The 16435-nt window shown below is 44.8% G+C and overlaps 1 long non-coding RNA gene across 1 annotated transcript; it reads left to right on the plus strand.

Moving 5' to 3' along the window:
* The first annotated feature begins 2312 nt into the window (after positions 1-2312).
* LOC141164277 (uncharacterized) lies at positions 2313-2905 on the plus strand. The gene is made up of 4 exons (XR_012250893.1): positions 2313-2424; positions 2503-2609; positions 2688-2781; positions 2853-2905. It is a non-coding gene; the product is annotated as an uncharacterized lncRNA (long non-coding RNA).
* Positions 2906-16435: the final 13530 nt, after the last annotated feature.

Below are 16435 nucleotides of genomic sequence, written 5' to 3' on the forward strand. Positions count from 1 at the left end.
ACTACTATCACAAAGAGTCACTTAGACTTCTGAGTGACTCACGCACATATCGAATTATCCCTTCAAATCCAACTACCATTTATCTACAGGAACTAAAAACATTAACCAGAAAGGGATTAGAGGCAGGTTTTCTCACTAAAAATGAATACGACTATGTGAATATTCCATACCCTAGACTAGCCGTATTTTACCATTTACCCAAAATACATAAAGACCAAAAAGAACCCCCAGGGAGACCAATTATTTCAGGGATACAATGTCTTACAGCCAATCTTTCTAGATTAGTAGACCACCACCTTCAAGACCTAATACCAGTATTACCATCTCACCTGAAGGACAGCAAGCATGCAATACAAATATTAAATAATATCACCTGGCAGAGTAACTATATCCTGGGGACCTTAGACATTACCTCTTTGTATACCAATATTCAACACCAAAAGGGATGTGAGGCCTCCCGCCACTTTTTACAACAAAAAATGTCCACAGAACAGAGCTAGTTCATCACAGAATGTATGACATTCATACTTACTCATAATTATTTTGCATATGAGGAGAACTACTACTCCCAGCAATGGGGCACTGCCATGGGAACCAGGTTCGCCCCCAGCTACGCTAATTTGTATGTGGGAGAGTGGGAATCTCTAACCATACACCCGGGGGGTACCCTACACCCAAACCTGGTCCTGTGGTGGAGATTTATTGACGACATATTATTCATATGGTCAGGTGATCATTCTTCCCTTGAGAAGTTCCTACAGGATATAAATAACAATAACTACTTCCTACAGTTCACATCTACCACCAGCACCAAAACCATTAACTTTTTGGATTTAAATATTTATATTGAAGACAATCATATCCGGACACGTACCTATTATAAACCCACAGACGCAAACGGATATATACCACTGGACAGCTGTCACCTACCAAACTGGCTACTCAATGTACCTCGGAGCCAGTACATACGAATACACAGAAATTGCTTGACAAATCCCGACTTCAGAAAAGAGGCTGATCAACTGACAAGAAAGTTCCTTGAGAAAGGTTATGATGCTAAATTTCTTAATGAAATAGTAGATTCCGTAGCTCAAATACCACGGGAAACCCTTTTGAACCCATCCAGAAAAACCAATAAAAAATCACAGTATGATAGAGAACAGCTTAACATTCCGATCATCACACCATATTGTTCCAATATCCATCTATTCAGGAAAATTGTGGGGAAACATTGGCACATACTCAGGGATGACAAAATAATTGGAGATCAGATACCTGTCAATCCCCAATTTATATATAAAAAGGCACGGAATTTAAGAAACATATTAGCACCAACAACAAATAATTTTTCATTAAGCAATCAAATATACACCCCCTTTAAACAAAAAATTAAAGGTTTTTTTCCATGTAAAAAATGTAAAATGTGCAGAATGGTTAAAACCTGCAAACAAAGTACTGTCAGCCATGGAACTGAATCATACCCCATTAAGGACTTTATCACCTACACAAGTACAGGAGTAATATATGGTCTGACATGCCCTTGCCAAAAGATGTATGTAGGGCGAACTAAAAGACCTATGAATGTCAGAATAAACGAACATCTAAGGAACATAAAAAATAAATATAAGGAACACCCGCTCTCCAAGCATTACATGGAAAAACATAATGGATGCATAAATGGGACCCAAATCACAGGTATCCAGATTGTACCAACACACTGGAGATCTGGTAATTTTATTAAAACTATGTCCAGAACAGAAAGTAAGTGGATATTTCAACTAAACACCCTTAAACCCAAAGGGTTAAACAGTGACATCGAGCTGTTTGCATTTAATGACTGACAGACCTGTGTGTGCTCAGAAAACATACACATGACTGACAGGCAGTCATCAAGACCACTCCTGACTAGAGTATATAAGGGCACTGATGCTGGGTAGGACTATCCCTGAGGAAGAAAGACGAATCTTTCGAAACGCGTAGGACCCGCCCTATCCCAGCTCACTAGCGCTAAGAGACCGCTGCATCCTGTGTGTCACGTGTCAGCGCGTCACACTAGTCTCGCGTGCTTTCTGCAGGAAGCGCGCGCTCTCCCTATCCGAGATCACGCGAGGAGCGGAAGTCTCCGGCCGGGACTCCGCTCTCGCTCCGGATACAGTCACGGTACCTGCCGACAGGACGCCCCCGTCCCTGGGACGACTGTCTGACTCAGATCCACGTAGACCTCCCCAACTGTGAGTAACTGGATGCTGCGACCGCTCCGTCTACTTTGCACAGCTTTACCCTCCATTTGACTAACCGGCCGCTTCCCTCCTAGAACCAGGCCTATCTATACACAGAGGCTACCCCTACCAATATTTCTCCTATCTGGCACCGACCGGCTCTAGGACCTAGGGGAACCACCGTGCTACAAACTTCCCTGACAAGGTATACCTAGTAGGATTCTCATACCTTGGTTGGTTGACATCCTGCCTCACCTGACCCATGTGACTTACCTCACCACAGGTACAATTATCACACCACCAGGACGTACAGGGTCACCACTGTAATAGACCCACCGGACTTCCCTGGACTGCTACAGGTCACCTATTGGAACACACCTGCATCATCAGGTAAATATCCACTACTTATTTATAGCCCCCACTAGGGCAAAGATCGTTTTCTACCCACCCTCTACCTTCACACTGCAGGTAGACTAAAAAGACAACCTAGGACACCAGGTTTTCAGGAAGCCTAGGCCCCTGGACCTCTTCTTACCCGAAACTAATATCCGCCCGGATTACAGTAGGTACAGAGAATTTACTTACTTTGCAGCATCTCTCTACCTTAATTAATCCTTCATACCTATCATTTAGTCCTGTAGATTCTCCCACCATGGAATAAGAGCACCTACCTAACAGATAGTCCCTGATACTTATTCACCAATAAGAACAAGGACCCTACTACAGGTACATTGGTCACCATCTATCTCATCTTGACCTTATCCAATAATCCCACTAAACTAACCTCCCTTACCCTTTTTCCACAGGTTCTTACACCTCTGGACCACACTAAGGACCATCTTCTATCAAAATATAATACGTTACTCCTATTCTCTAGATATACTGGCCTCTGGTCAGAGACTTTATCACTTTTAACTGGTTTTAAACACCTTTTATCTATTTATTTCAAATAAAGCTTAATTAATTTTATCCAATCTACGACTAGTCCTTAGTTACGCCCCCACGTTGGTATCTCCCCAATTTCCCTCTACCCACTACCCAAGCGCGAATTATACCCCTATTTGTATTGGTACTATCCCATTGACACATTGTGGTTTGTGTCCCTTGATTCGCTGCTTATCAGTGACCAGCCTACCAGCGCCTCCTACCTTTTATTTGGATAATTGGTTAACAATAACTACCCATCTATGGAGGACTATGTGAGGCCCAATATACTGTATAGAGGACTATGTGAGACCCAATATACTGTATGGAGGACTATGTGAGGCCCAATATACTGTATGGAGGACTATGTGGGGCCCATTATACTGTATGGAGGACTATGTGGGGCCCATTATTCTGTATGGAGGACTTTGTGGGGCCATTAAACTGTATGGAGGACTATGTGGGGCCCATTATACTGTATGGGGGACTATGTGAGGCCATTATACTGTATAGAGGACTATGTGGGGCCCATTATACTGTATGGAGGACTATGTGGGGCCCATTATACTGTATGGAGGACTATGTGGGGCCCATTATTCTGTATGGAGGACTATGTGGGGCCATTAAACTGTATAGAGGACTATGTGGGGCCCATTATACTGTATGGGGGACTATGTGAGGCCATTATACTGTATAGAGGACTATGTGGGGCCCATTATACTGTATGGAGGACTATGTGGGGCCCATTATACTGTATGGAGGACTATGTGGGGCCCATTATTCTGTATGGAGGACTATGTGGGGCCATTAAACTGTATGGAGGACTATGTGGGCCCATTATACTGTATGGAGGACTATTTGGGGCCCATTATACTGTATGGAGGACTATGTGAGGCCATTATACTGTATGGAGGACTATGTGGGGCCATTATACTGTATGGAGGACTATGTGGGGCCATTATACTGTATGGAGGACTATGTGGGGCCCATTATACTGTATGGGGGACTATGTGAGGCCATTATACTGTATGGAGGACTATGTGGGGCCATTATACTGTATGGAGGACTATGTGAGGCCCATTATACTGTATGGAGGACTATGTGGGGCCCATTATACTGTATGGAGGACTAAGTGGGGCCCATTATACTGTATGGAGGACTATGTGAGGCCATTATACTGTATGGAGGACTATGTGGGCCCATTATACTGTATGGAGGACTATGTGGGGCCCATTATACTGTATGGAGGACTATGTGGGGCCATTATACTGTATGGAGGACTATGTGGGGCCCATTATACTGTATGGAGGACTATGTGAGGCCCATTATACTGTATGGAGGACTATGTGGGGCCCATTATACTGTATGGAGGACTATGTGGGGCCCATTATACTGTATGGAGGACTATGTGAGGCCATTATACTGTATGGAGGACTATGTGGGGCCCATTATACTGTATGGAGGACTATGTGGGGCCCATTATACTGTATGGAGGACTATGTGAGGCCATTATACTGTATGGAGGACTATGTGGGGCCCATTATACTGTATGGAGGACTATGTGGGGCCCATTATACTGTATGGAGGACTATGTGGGGCCCATTATACTGTATGGAGGACTATGTGGGCCCATTATACTGTATGGAGGACTATGTGGGGCCCATTATACTGTATGGAGGACTACGTGAGGCCATTATACTGTATGGAGGACTATGTGGGGCCCATTATACTGTATGGAGGACTATGTGAGGCTCATTATACTGTATGGAGGACTATGTGGGCCCATTATGCTGTATGGAGGACTATGTGGGCCCATTATACTGTATGGAGGACTATGTGGGGCTCATTATACTGTATGGAGGACTATGTGGGCCCATTATACTGTATGGAGGACTATGTGGGGCCCATAATACTGTATGGAGGACTATGTGGGCCCATTATACTGTATGGAGGACTATGTGGGCCCATTATACTGTATGGAGGACTATGTGGGGCCCATTATACTGTATGGAGGACTATGTGAGGCCATTATACTGTATGGAGGACTATGTGGGGCCCATTATACTGTATGGAGGACTATGTGAGGCTCATTATACTGTATGGAGGACTATGTGGGCCCATAATACTGTATGGAGGACTATGTGGGCCCATTATACTGTATGGAGGACTATGTGGGGCTCATTATACTGTATGGAGGACTATGTGGGCCCATTATACTGTATGGAGGACTATGTGGGGCCCATTATACTGTATGGAGGACTATATGGGGCCCATTATACTGTATGGAGGACTATGTGAGGCCATAATACTGTATGGAGGACTATGTGGGGCCCATTATATTATATGGAGGACTATGTAGGGCCCATTATACTGTATGGAGGACTATGTGGGGCCATTAAACTGTATGGAGGACTATGTGGGCCCATTATACTGTATGGAGGACTATGTGGGGCCCATTATACTGTATGGAGGACTATGTGAGGCCATTATACTGTATGGAGGACTATGTGGGGCCATTATACTGTATGGAGGACTATGTGGGGCCATTATACTGTATGGAGGACTATGTGGGGCCCATTATACTGTATGGGGGACTATGTGAGGCCATTATACTGTATGGAGGACTATGTGGGGCCATTATACTGTATGGAGGACTATGTGGGGCCCATTATACTGTATGGAGGACTATGTGGGGCCCATTATACTGTATGGAGGACTAAGTGGGGCCCATTATACTGTATGGAGGACTATGTGAGGCCATTATACTGTATGGAGGACTATGTGGGCCCATTATACTGTATGGAGGACTATGTGGGGCCCATTATACTGTATGGAGGACTATGTGGGGCCATTATACTGTATGGAGGACTATGTGGGGCCCATTATACTGTATGGAGGACTATGTGAGGCCCATTATACTGTATGGAGGACTATGTGGGGCCCATTATACTGTATGGAGGACTATGTGGGGCCCATTATACTGTATGGAGGACTATGTGAGGCCATTATACTGTATGGAGGACTATGTGGGGCCCATTATACTGTATGGAGGACTATGTGGGGCCCATTATACTGTATGGAGGACTATGTGAGGCCATTATACTGTATGGAGGACTATGTGGGGCCCATTATACTGTATGGAGGACTATGTGGGGCCCATTATACTGTATGGAGGACTATGTGGGGCCCATTATACTGTATGGAGGACTATGTGGGCCCATTATACTGTATGGAGGACTATGTGGGGCCCATTATACTGTATGGAGGACTACGTGAGGCCATTATACTGTATGGAGGACTATGTGGGGCCCATTATACTGTATGGAGGACTATGTGAGGCTCATTATACTGTATGGAGGACTATGTGGGCCCATTATGCTGTATGGAGGACTATGTGGGCCCATTATACTGTATGAAGGACTATGTGGGGCTCATTATACTGTATGGAGGACTATGTGGGCCCATTATACTGTATGGAGGACGATGTGGGGCCCATTATACTGTATGGAGGACTATGTGGGCCCATTATACTGTATGGAGGACTATGTGGGCCCATTATACTGTATGGAGGACTATGTGGGGCCCATTATACTGTATGGAGGACTATGTGAGGCCATTATACTGTATGGAGGACTATGTGGGGCCCATTATACTGTATGGAGGACTATGTGAGGCTCATTATACTGTATGGAGGACTATGTGGGCCCATAATACTGTATGGAGGACTATGTGGGCCCATTATACTGTATGGAGGACTATGTGGGGCTCATTATACTGTATGGAGGACTATGTGGGCCCATTATACTGTATGGAGGACTATGTGGGGCCCATTATACTGTATGGAGGACTATATGGGGCCCATTATACTGTATGGAGGACTATGTGAGGCCATAATACTGTATGGAGGACTATGTGGGGCCCATTATATTATATGGAGGACTATGTAGGGCCCATTATACTGTATGGAGGACTATGTGGGGCCCATTATACTGTATGGAGGACTATGTGAGGCCATTATACTGTATAGAGGACTATGTGGGGCCCATTATACTGTATGGAGGACTATGTGAGGCCATTATACTGTATGGAGGACTATGTGGGGCCCATTATACTGTATGGAGGACTATGTGGGGCCCATTATACTGTATGGAGGACTATGTGGGGCCCATTATACTGTATGGAGGACTATGTGTGGCCCATTATACTGTATGGAGGACTATGTGAGGCCATTATACTGTATGGAGGACTATGTGAGGCCATTATACTTTATGGAGGACTATGTGGGGCCCATTATACTGTATGGAGGACTATGTGGGGCCCATTATACTGTATGGAGGACTATGTGGGGCCCATTATACTGTATGGAGGTCTATGTGAGGCCATTATACTGTATGGAGGACTATGTGGGTCCCATTATACTGTATGGAGGACTATGTGGGGCCCATTATACTGTATGGAGGACTATGTGAGGCCATTATACTGTATGGAGGACTATGTGGGCCCATTATACTGTATGGAGGACTATGTGGGGCTCATTATACTGTATGGAGGACTATGTGGGCCCATTTTACTGTATGGAGGACTATGTGGGCCCATTATACTTTATGGAGGACTATGTGGGGCTCATTATACTGTATGGAGGACTATGTGGGGCCCATTATACTGTATGGAGGACTATGTGGGGCCCATTATACTGTATGGAGGACTATGTGGGGCCCATTATACTGTATTGAGGACTATGTGAGGCCATTATACTGTATGGAGAACTATGTGGGGCCCATTATACTGTATGGAGGACTATGTGGGGCCCATTATACTGTATGGAGGACTATGTGGGGCCCATTATACTGTATGGCGGACTATGTGGGCCCATTATACTGTATGGAGGACTATGTGGGGCCCATTATACTGTATGGAGGACTATGTGAGGCCATTATACTGTATGGAGGACTATGTGGGCCCATTATACTGTATGGAGGACTATGTGCGCCCATTATACTGTATGGAGGACTATGTGGGGCCCATTATACTGTATGGAGGACTATGTGGGCCCATTATACTGTATGGAGGACTATGTGGGGCCCATTATACTGTATGGAGGACTATGTGAGGCCATTATACTGTATGGAGGACTATGTGGGCCCATTATACTGTATGGAGGACTATGTGGGGCTCATTATACTGTATGGAGGACTATGTGGGCCCATTATACTGTATGGAGGACTATGTGGGCCCATTATACTGTATGGAGGACTATGTGGGGCTCATTATACTGTATGGAGGACTATGTGGGCCCATTATACTGTATGGAGGACTATGTGAGGCCCAATATACTGTATGGAGGACTATGTGGGGCCCATTATACTGTATGGAGGACTATGTGAGGCCCAATATACTGTATGGAGGACTATGTGGGTCCATTATACTGTATGGAGGACTATGTGGGGCCATTATACTGTATGGAGGACTATGTGGGGCCCATTATTCTGTATGGAGGACTATGTGGGGCCCATTATACTGTATGGAGGAGTATGTGGGGCCATTATACTGTATGGAGGACTATGTGGGGGTCACAGTTGGGGCATCATACTGTGTTGGGGGAGGGTTGAGGTGGAGTACAGTAGGGTCATTATACCGTGTGTGTGGAGGGTACTGTGGAAGAATTCACTGTGGGGGCAATAAAAGGGCAATCTAGGGGCTTCTCTAGGAGGAAAATACCTGTGTAAGGGCTGCAAATTTGTGACATGTGCTCTTCTGTGACACCGCTGAATATTAAATTTTTTTTAGTGGGGCCTAATTAGAACTTCTGCTGTAGGGCCCCATGATTTCTCTGTACATCCCTGGAGCCAGGTGTAAGGGGGCGAAGCTTGACACAATCACTGATCCAGGCTCCGCCCCCTGCTCTGAGGTTTTCTCAGGAAAATTCCTTTATGTCCTAACCTGAGACATGGAGTCAGTGCAGGGAGGATCTGCCATCCTCTGATGATCCGCCATCCTGACGATCCGCCATCCTCTGACGATCCGCCATCCTCTGATGATCCGCCTTCCTCCGACGATCCGCCTTCCTCCGACGATCCGCCTTCCTCCGACGATCCGCCATCCTCCAACGATACGCCTTCCTCCGGCGATCCGCCTTCCTCTGACGATCCGCCTTCCTCTGATGATCCGCCTTCCTCTGATGATCCGCCTTCCTCTGATGATCTGCCATCCTCTGATGATCTGCCATCCTCTGATGATCCGCCTTCCTCTGACGATCCGCCTTCCTCTGATGATCCGCCTTCCTCTGACGATCCGCCTTCCTCTGACGATCCGCCTTCCTCTGATGATCCGCCTTCCTCTGATGATCCGCCTTCCTCTGACGATCCGCCTTCCTCTGATGATCCGCCTTCCTCTGATGATCCGCCTTCCTCCGGCGATCCGCCTTCCTCCGACGATCCGCCTTCCTCTGACTATCCGCCTTCCTCTGATGATCCGCCTTCCTCTGACGATCCGCCTTCCTCTGATGATCCGCCTTCCTCTGATGATCCGCCTTCCTCTGATGATCTGCCATCCTCTGACTCATTCACATAATTGCGGCTCATGGAAATTCTTCCAGGAAGAGGAACCACTGAATAAATGGTCGATGCTGAGAAGAGAGATTCTGTGATATCACAGCGAGACTGTCACTGCCCCTACTGAAAATACTCTGTGCTGCTCTCGGGGCCAGCTCATTTCACTCCGACACGCTCAGTCCATAACATCTCAATCAGAATAGTGAGTGCAGCTCTGGAGTATAATACAGGAGGTAACTCAGGATCAGTAATGTAATGTATGTACACAGTGACTGCACCAGCAGAATAGTGAGTGCAGCTCTGGAGTATAATACAGGATGTAACTCACGATCAGTAATGTAATGTATGTACACAGTGACTGCACCAGCAGAATAGTGAGCGCAGCTCTGGAGTATAATACAGGATGTAACTCAGGATCAGTAATGTAATGTATGTACACAGTGACTGCACCAGCAGAATAGTGAGTGCAGCTCTGGAGGATAATACAGGATGTAACTCAGGATCAGTAATGTATATACACAGTGACTGCACCAGCAGAATAGTGAGTGCAGCTCTGGAGTATAATACATGATGTAACTCAGGATCAGTAATGTAATGTATGTACACGGGGACTGCACCAGCAGAATAGTGAGTGCAGCTCTGGAGTATAATACAGGATGTAACTCAGGATCAGTAATGTAATGTATGTACATAGTGACTGCACCAGCAGAATAGTGAGTGCAGCTCTGGAGTATAATACAGGAGGTAACTCGGGATCAGTAATGTAATGTATGTACACAGTGACTGCTCCAGCAGAATAGTGAGTGCAGCTCTGGAGTATAATACAGGATGTAACTCAGGATCAGTAATGTAATGTATGTACACAGTGACTGCACCAGCAGAATAGTGAGTGCAGCTCTGGAGTATAATACAGGATGTAACTCAGGATCAGTAATGTAATGTATGTACACAGTGACTACACCAGCAGAATAGTGAGTGCAGCTCTGGAGTATAATACAGGAGGTAACTCAGGATCAGTAATGTAATGTATGTACACAGTGACTGCACCAGCAGAATAGTGAGTGCAGCTCTGGAGTATAATACAGGATGTAACTCAGGATCAGTAATGTAATGTATGTACACAGTGACTACACCAGCAGAATAGTGAGTGCAGCTCTGGAGTATAATACAGGATGTAACTCAGGATCAGTAATGTAATGTATGTACACAGTGACTGCACCAGCAGAATAGTGAGTGCAGCTCTGGGGTATAATACAGGATGTAACTCAGGATCAGTAATGTATGTACACAGTGACTGCACCAGCAGAATAGTGAGTGCAGCTCTGGAGTATAATACAGGAGGTAACTCGGGATCAGTAATGTAATGTATGTACACAGTGACTGCTCCAGCAGAATAGTGAGTGCAGCTCTGGAGTATAATACAGGATGTAACTCAGGATCAGTAATGTAATGTATGTACACAGTGACTGCACCAGCAGAATAGTGAGTGCAGCTCTGGAGTATAATACAGGATGTAACTCAGGATCAGTAATGTAATGTATGTACACAGTGACTACACCAGCAGAATAGTGAGTGCAGCTCTGGGGTATAATACAGGATGTAACTCAGGATCAGTAATGTATGTACACAGTGACTGCACCAGCAGAATAGTGAGTGCAGCTCTGGAGTATAATACAGGAGGTAACTCAGGATCAGTAATGTAATGTATGTACACAGTGACTGCACCAGCAGAATAGTGAGTCCAGCTCTGGGGTATAATACAGGAGGTAACTCAGGATCAGTAATGTAATGTATGTACACAGTGACTGCACCAGCAGAATAGTGAGTGCAGCTCTGGAGTATAATACAGGATGTAACTCAGGATCAGTAATGTATATACACAGTGATTGCACCAGCAGAATAGTGAGTGCAGCTCTGGATATAATACAGGATGTAACTCAGGATCAGTAATGTAATGTATGTACACAGTGACTGCACCAGCAGAATAGTGAGTGCAGCTCTGGAGTATAATACAGGAGGTAACTCAGGATCAGTAATGCAATGTATGTACACAGTGACTGCACCAGCAGAATAGTGAGTCCAGCTCTGGGGTATAATACAGGAGGTAACTCAGGATCAGTAATGTAATGTATGTACACAGTGACTGCACCAGCAGAATAGTGAGTGCAGCTCTGGAGTATAATACAGGATGTAACTCAGGATCAGTAATGTAATGTATGTACACAGTGACTGCACCAGCAGAATAGTGAGTGCAGCTCTGAAGGATAATAATGTAGACTGATAATGATTAAAGAAAATCCCATGGGCATAATTAGTTAATCTAAGTGAGACCCTTATGGATCATTAGTGCATATAAAACTACATACTCCAACAGAGAAATATATGTCAAACAGGAGAAACAAAGGAGTATCTCTTTATTTTATAAAAAATATACACGTTTTTATTAGAGAAAATAGATTAAAAATCACATTGAAATCACATAAAAATAGACATGATAGACAGAAATGGTAATAAACGTTCCGGGTACAAGCCACAGTGACCAAAAGTTTGACTGTCAAATTAATAGTAAATCTAGGATAAGGAGCAGAGGTAACAAATAGAAAATGATATGAAGAGGTTTTTTTATAGTATAGAAATTATGCCCCAAGTGATCCTAAGATCTTCATGAATAAGTAACATTACCCATTATTAGGAAACAAATCTGGCTAGCCCGGAGTGCAAAAGGCTGAAAAATGCTGCGCGCATGGGGCCTCTGCATAATGTAGACTGATAGTCTGATGTTCTGTACATAATACAGCGAGTAATTAGACCTGAAGGTGTGAACTGGAACATAAATTGATGTGCATGCAAAATGTAAATGCATGTTCACACAAGGCCATTAAACAGAGAGAAACCAAAGACAAGAAAAATAACCAAATAATTAAAAGTAAATATATAAATCGCACAGTGCAAAAATAATAATAAATAATAAAGGGTATTTAGTTAACATAATTTTGATCAAAATAATGTAAAAGCTGTCCCGCCACTTCACGGCTGATCCTGCCTCGGTTTTATGCTTGCACCAGGGATCCAGTCTCTCTGCCCTTGTCCATATGTATGTCACTTGACAAATGGTAAGGTTTTTAATATTAGAGTTAGGACTGTCCCAGAAGGGTTGCCGTGAAGTGGCGGAACAGCTTTTACATTATTTTGATCAAAATTATGTTAACTAAATACCCTTTATTATTTATTATTATTTTTGCACTGTGCGATTTATATATTTACTTTTAATTATTTGGGTATTTTTCTTGTCTTTGGTTTCTCTCTGAGTTATTAGACCTGTGGATTCTCCGTACAGGGCTGAATCTGACACTTCTGGTGATGGTCTCCACCCTGCGCTGTGGAGGGTAACACAGCTTGTACATATAGATGGCAGGCAGGGCGGTGATGCGTGCCCGGGCAAAGCATGAGGGTAAGGTTTAGGAATATTAATGATGCCAAACCCGCTCTGAAGAACCTGGGGCAGACCCCACCCGCACTCCGCAGCAGGTCACCATCTCGTGAGTGGCACATGACATATACATGGCGGACGCTGAACAGGAGGCCCGAGGACACGCGAGCCGGACCGGCGAGTGACCGCACACGCGCCACAACCACTCAATGTCCGGCAGGGAAGAGGAGTGCAGCCACAGCGCCCTCTAATGGAGGCTACAGACTGTACAGAGAAGACACCGTGCAGTTATCAGAAAATAACTTTATTAGTATTAGTTGGGTTTATTGAATAAATGCCGCAGATGAAATCACATATACACGGCCAAAATGAGCATCCACTAGCCTCGCTGAGTACAGGGCAGCAGAAAGCCTGTATTATACCGGCAGCAGTGTCCTATCTGCCATAGAGACTGCGGTGGGAGGAAACAATGACCACTACCAGCGGTCACCACTAGAGGGAGCTGAGAGCACAGGAATGTGTACAGCGTTCATCATATTCCACAGCGCTTTACAGACATCACTCACAATCTAAATTCCCTATCAGTATGTGGGAGGAAACTAGAGAACCCAGAGGAAACCCACACAAACACGGGGAGAACATACAAACTCCTTACAGATGTTATCCTTGGGGGCTGTATGTAGTGATGATGGTTGTGTATGTAGTGAGCTCCCTCTAGTGGTGACTGTATAAACCTGTATGTAGTGAACTCCCTCTAGTGGTGGCTGTATAAATCTGTATATAGTGAGCTCCCTCTAGTGGTGGCTGTATAAATCTGTATGTAGTGAGCTCCCTCTAGTGGTGGCTGTATAAATCTGTATATAGTGAGCTCCCTCTAGTGGTGGCTGTATAAATCTGTATGTAGTGAGCTCCCTCTAGTGGTGGCTGTATAAATCTGTATGTAGTGAGCTCCCCCTAGTGGTGGCTGTAAAAATCTGTATGTAGTGAGCACCCCCTAGTGGTGACTGTATAAATCTGTATGTAGTGAGCTCCCTCTAGTGGTGGCGGTATAAATCTGTAAGTAGTGAGCTCCCCCTAGTGGTGGCTGTATAAATCTGTATGTAGTGAGCTCCCTCTAGTGGTGGCTGTATAAATCTGTATGTAGTGAGCTCCCTCTAGTGGTGGTTGTATAAATCTGTCTGTAGTGAGCACCCCCTAGTGGTGACTGTATAAATCTGTATGTAGTGAGCTTCCTCTAGTGGTGACTGTATAAATCTGTATGTAGTGAGCTCCCTCTAGTGGTGGCTGTATAAATCTGTATGTAGTGAGCTTCCTCTAGTGGTGGCTGTATAAATCTGTAAGTAGTGAGCTCCCCCTAGTGGTGGCTGTATAAATCTGTATGTAGTGAGCTCCCTCTAGTGGTGGCTGTATAAATCTGTATGTAGTGAGCTCCTCTAGTGGTGACTGTATAAATCTGTATGTAGTGAGCTCCCTCTAGTGGTGGCTGTATAAATCTGTATGTAGTGAGCTCCCTCTAGTGGTGGTTGTATAAATCTGTATGTAGTGAGCTCCCTCTAGTGGTGGCTGTATAAATCTGTATGTAGTGAGCACCCCCTAGTGGTGACTGTATAAATCTGTATGTAGTGAGCTCCCTCTAGCGGTGGCGGTATAAATCTGTAAGTAGTGAGCTCCCCCTAGTGGTGGCTGTATAAATCTGTATGTAGTGAGCTCCCTCTAGTGGTGGCTGTATAAATCTGTATGTAGTGAGCTCCCTCTAGTGGTGGCAGTTTAAATCTGTATGTTGTGAGCTCCCTCTAGTGGTGGCAGTATAAATCTGTATGTACTGAGCTGCCTCTAGTGGTGGCTGTATAAATCTGTATATAGTAAGCTCTCTCTAGTGGTGGCTGTATAAATCTGTATGTAGTGAGCTCCCTCTAGTGGTGGCTGTATAAATCTGTATGTAGTGATCTCCCTCTAGTGGTGGCTGTATAAATCTGCATGCAGTGATCTCCCCCTAGTGGTGACTGTATAGATCTGTATGTAGTGAGCTCCCTCTAGTGGTGGCTGTATAAATCTGTATGTACTGAGCTCCCTCTAGTGGTGGCTGTATAAATCTGTATGTAGTGAGCTCCCTGTAGTGGTGGCTGTATAAATCTGTATGTAGTGATCTCCCTCTAGTGGTGGCTGTATAAATCTGCATGCAGTGATCTCCCCCTAGTGGTGGCCGTATAAATCTGTATGTACTGAGCTCCCTCTAGTGGTGGCTGTATAAATCTGTATGTAGTGAGCTCCCTGTAGTGGTGGCTGTATAAATCTGTATGTAGTGAGCACCCCCTAGTGGTGACTGTATAAATCTGTATGTAGTGAGCTCCCTCTAGTGGTGGCGGTATAAATCTGTAAGTAGTGAGCTCCCCCTAGTGGTGGCTGTATAAATCTGTATATAGTAAGCTCTCTCTAGTGGTGGCTGTATAAATCTGTATGTAGTGAGCTCCCTCTAGTGGTGGCTGTATAAATCTGTATGTAGTGATCTCCCTCTAGTGGTGGCTGTATAAATCTGCATGCAGTGATCTCCCCCTAGTGGTGGCCGTATAAATCTGTATGTACTGAGCTCCCTCTAGTGGTGGCCGTATAAATCTGTATGTAGTGAGCTCCCTCTAGTGGTGGCTGTATAAATCTGTATGTAGTGAGCTCCTTCTAGTGGTGGCTGTATAAATCTGTATGTAGTGAGCTCCTTCTAGTGGTGGCTGTATAAATCTGTATGTAGTGAGCTCCCTGTAGTGGTGGCTGTATAAATCTGTATGTAGTGAGCTCCTTCTAGTGGTGGCGGTATAAATCTGTATGTAGTGAGCTCCATCTAGTGGTGATTGTATAAATCTGTATGTAGTGAGCTCCATCTAGTGGTGATTGTATAAATCTGTATGTAGTGAGCTCTCTCTAGTGGTGGCTGTATAAATCTGTATGTAGTGAGCTCCCTCTAGTGGTGGCTGTATAAATCTGTATGTAGTGAGCTCCCTCTAGTGGTGGCTGTATAAATCTGTATGTAGTGAGCTCCTCCTAGTGGTGACTGTATAAATCTGTATGTAGTGAGCTCCCCCTAGTGGTGGCTGTATAAATCTGTATGTACTGAGCTCCCTCTAGTGGTGGCGGTATAAATCTGTATGTAGTGAGCTCCATCTAGTGGTGATTGTATAAATCTGTATGTAGTGAGCTCCATCTAGTGGTGATTGTATAAATCTGTATGTAGTGAGCTCTCTCTAGTGGTGGCAGTATAAATCTGTATGTAGTGAGCTCCCTCTAGTGGTGGCTGTATAAATCTGTATGTAGTGAGCTCC

Source organism: Phyllobates terribilis, unplaced genomic scaffold (assembly GCF_046119375.1).
Source record: "Phyllobates terribilis strain yellow unplaced genomic scaffold, ASM4611937v1 Scaffold_10__3_contigs__length_209671492, whole genome shotgun sequence".
Classification (NCBI taxonomy): domain Eukaryota; kingdom Metazoa; phylum Chordata; class Amphibia; order Anura; family Dendrobatidae; genus Phyllobates; species Phyllobates terribilis.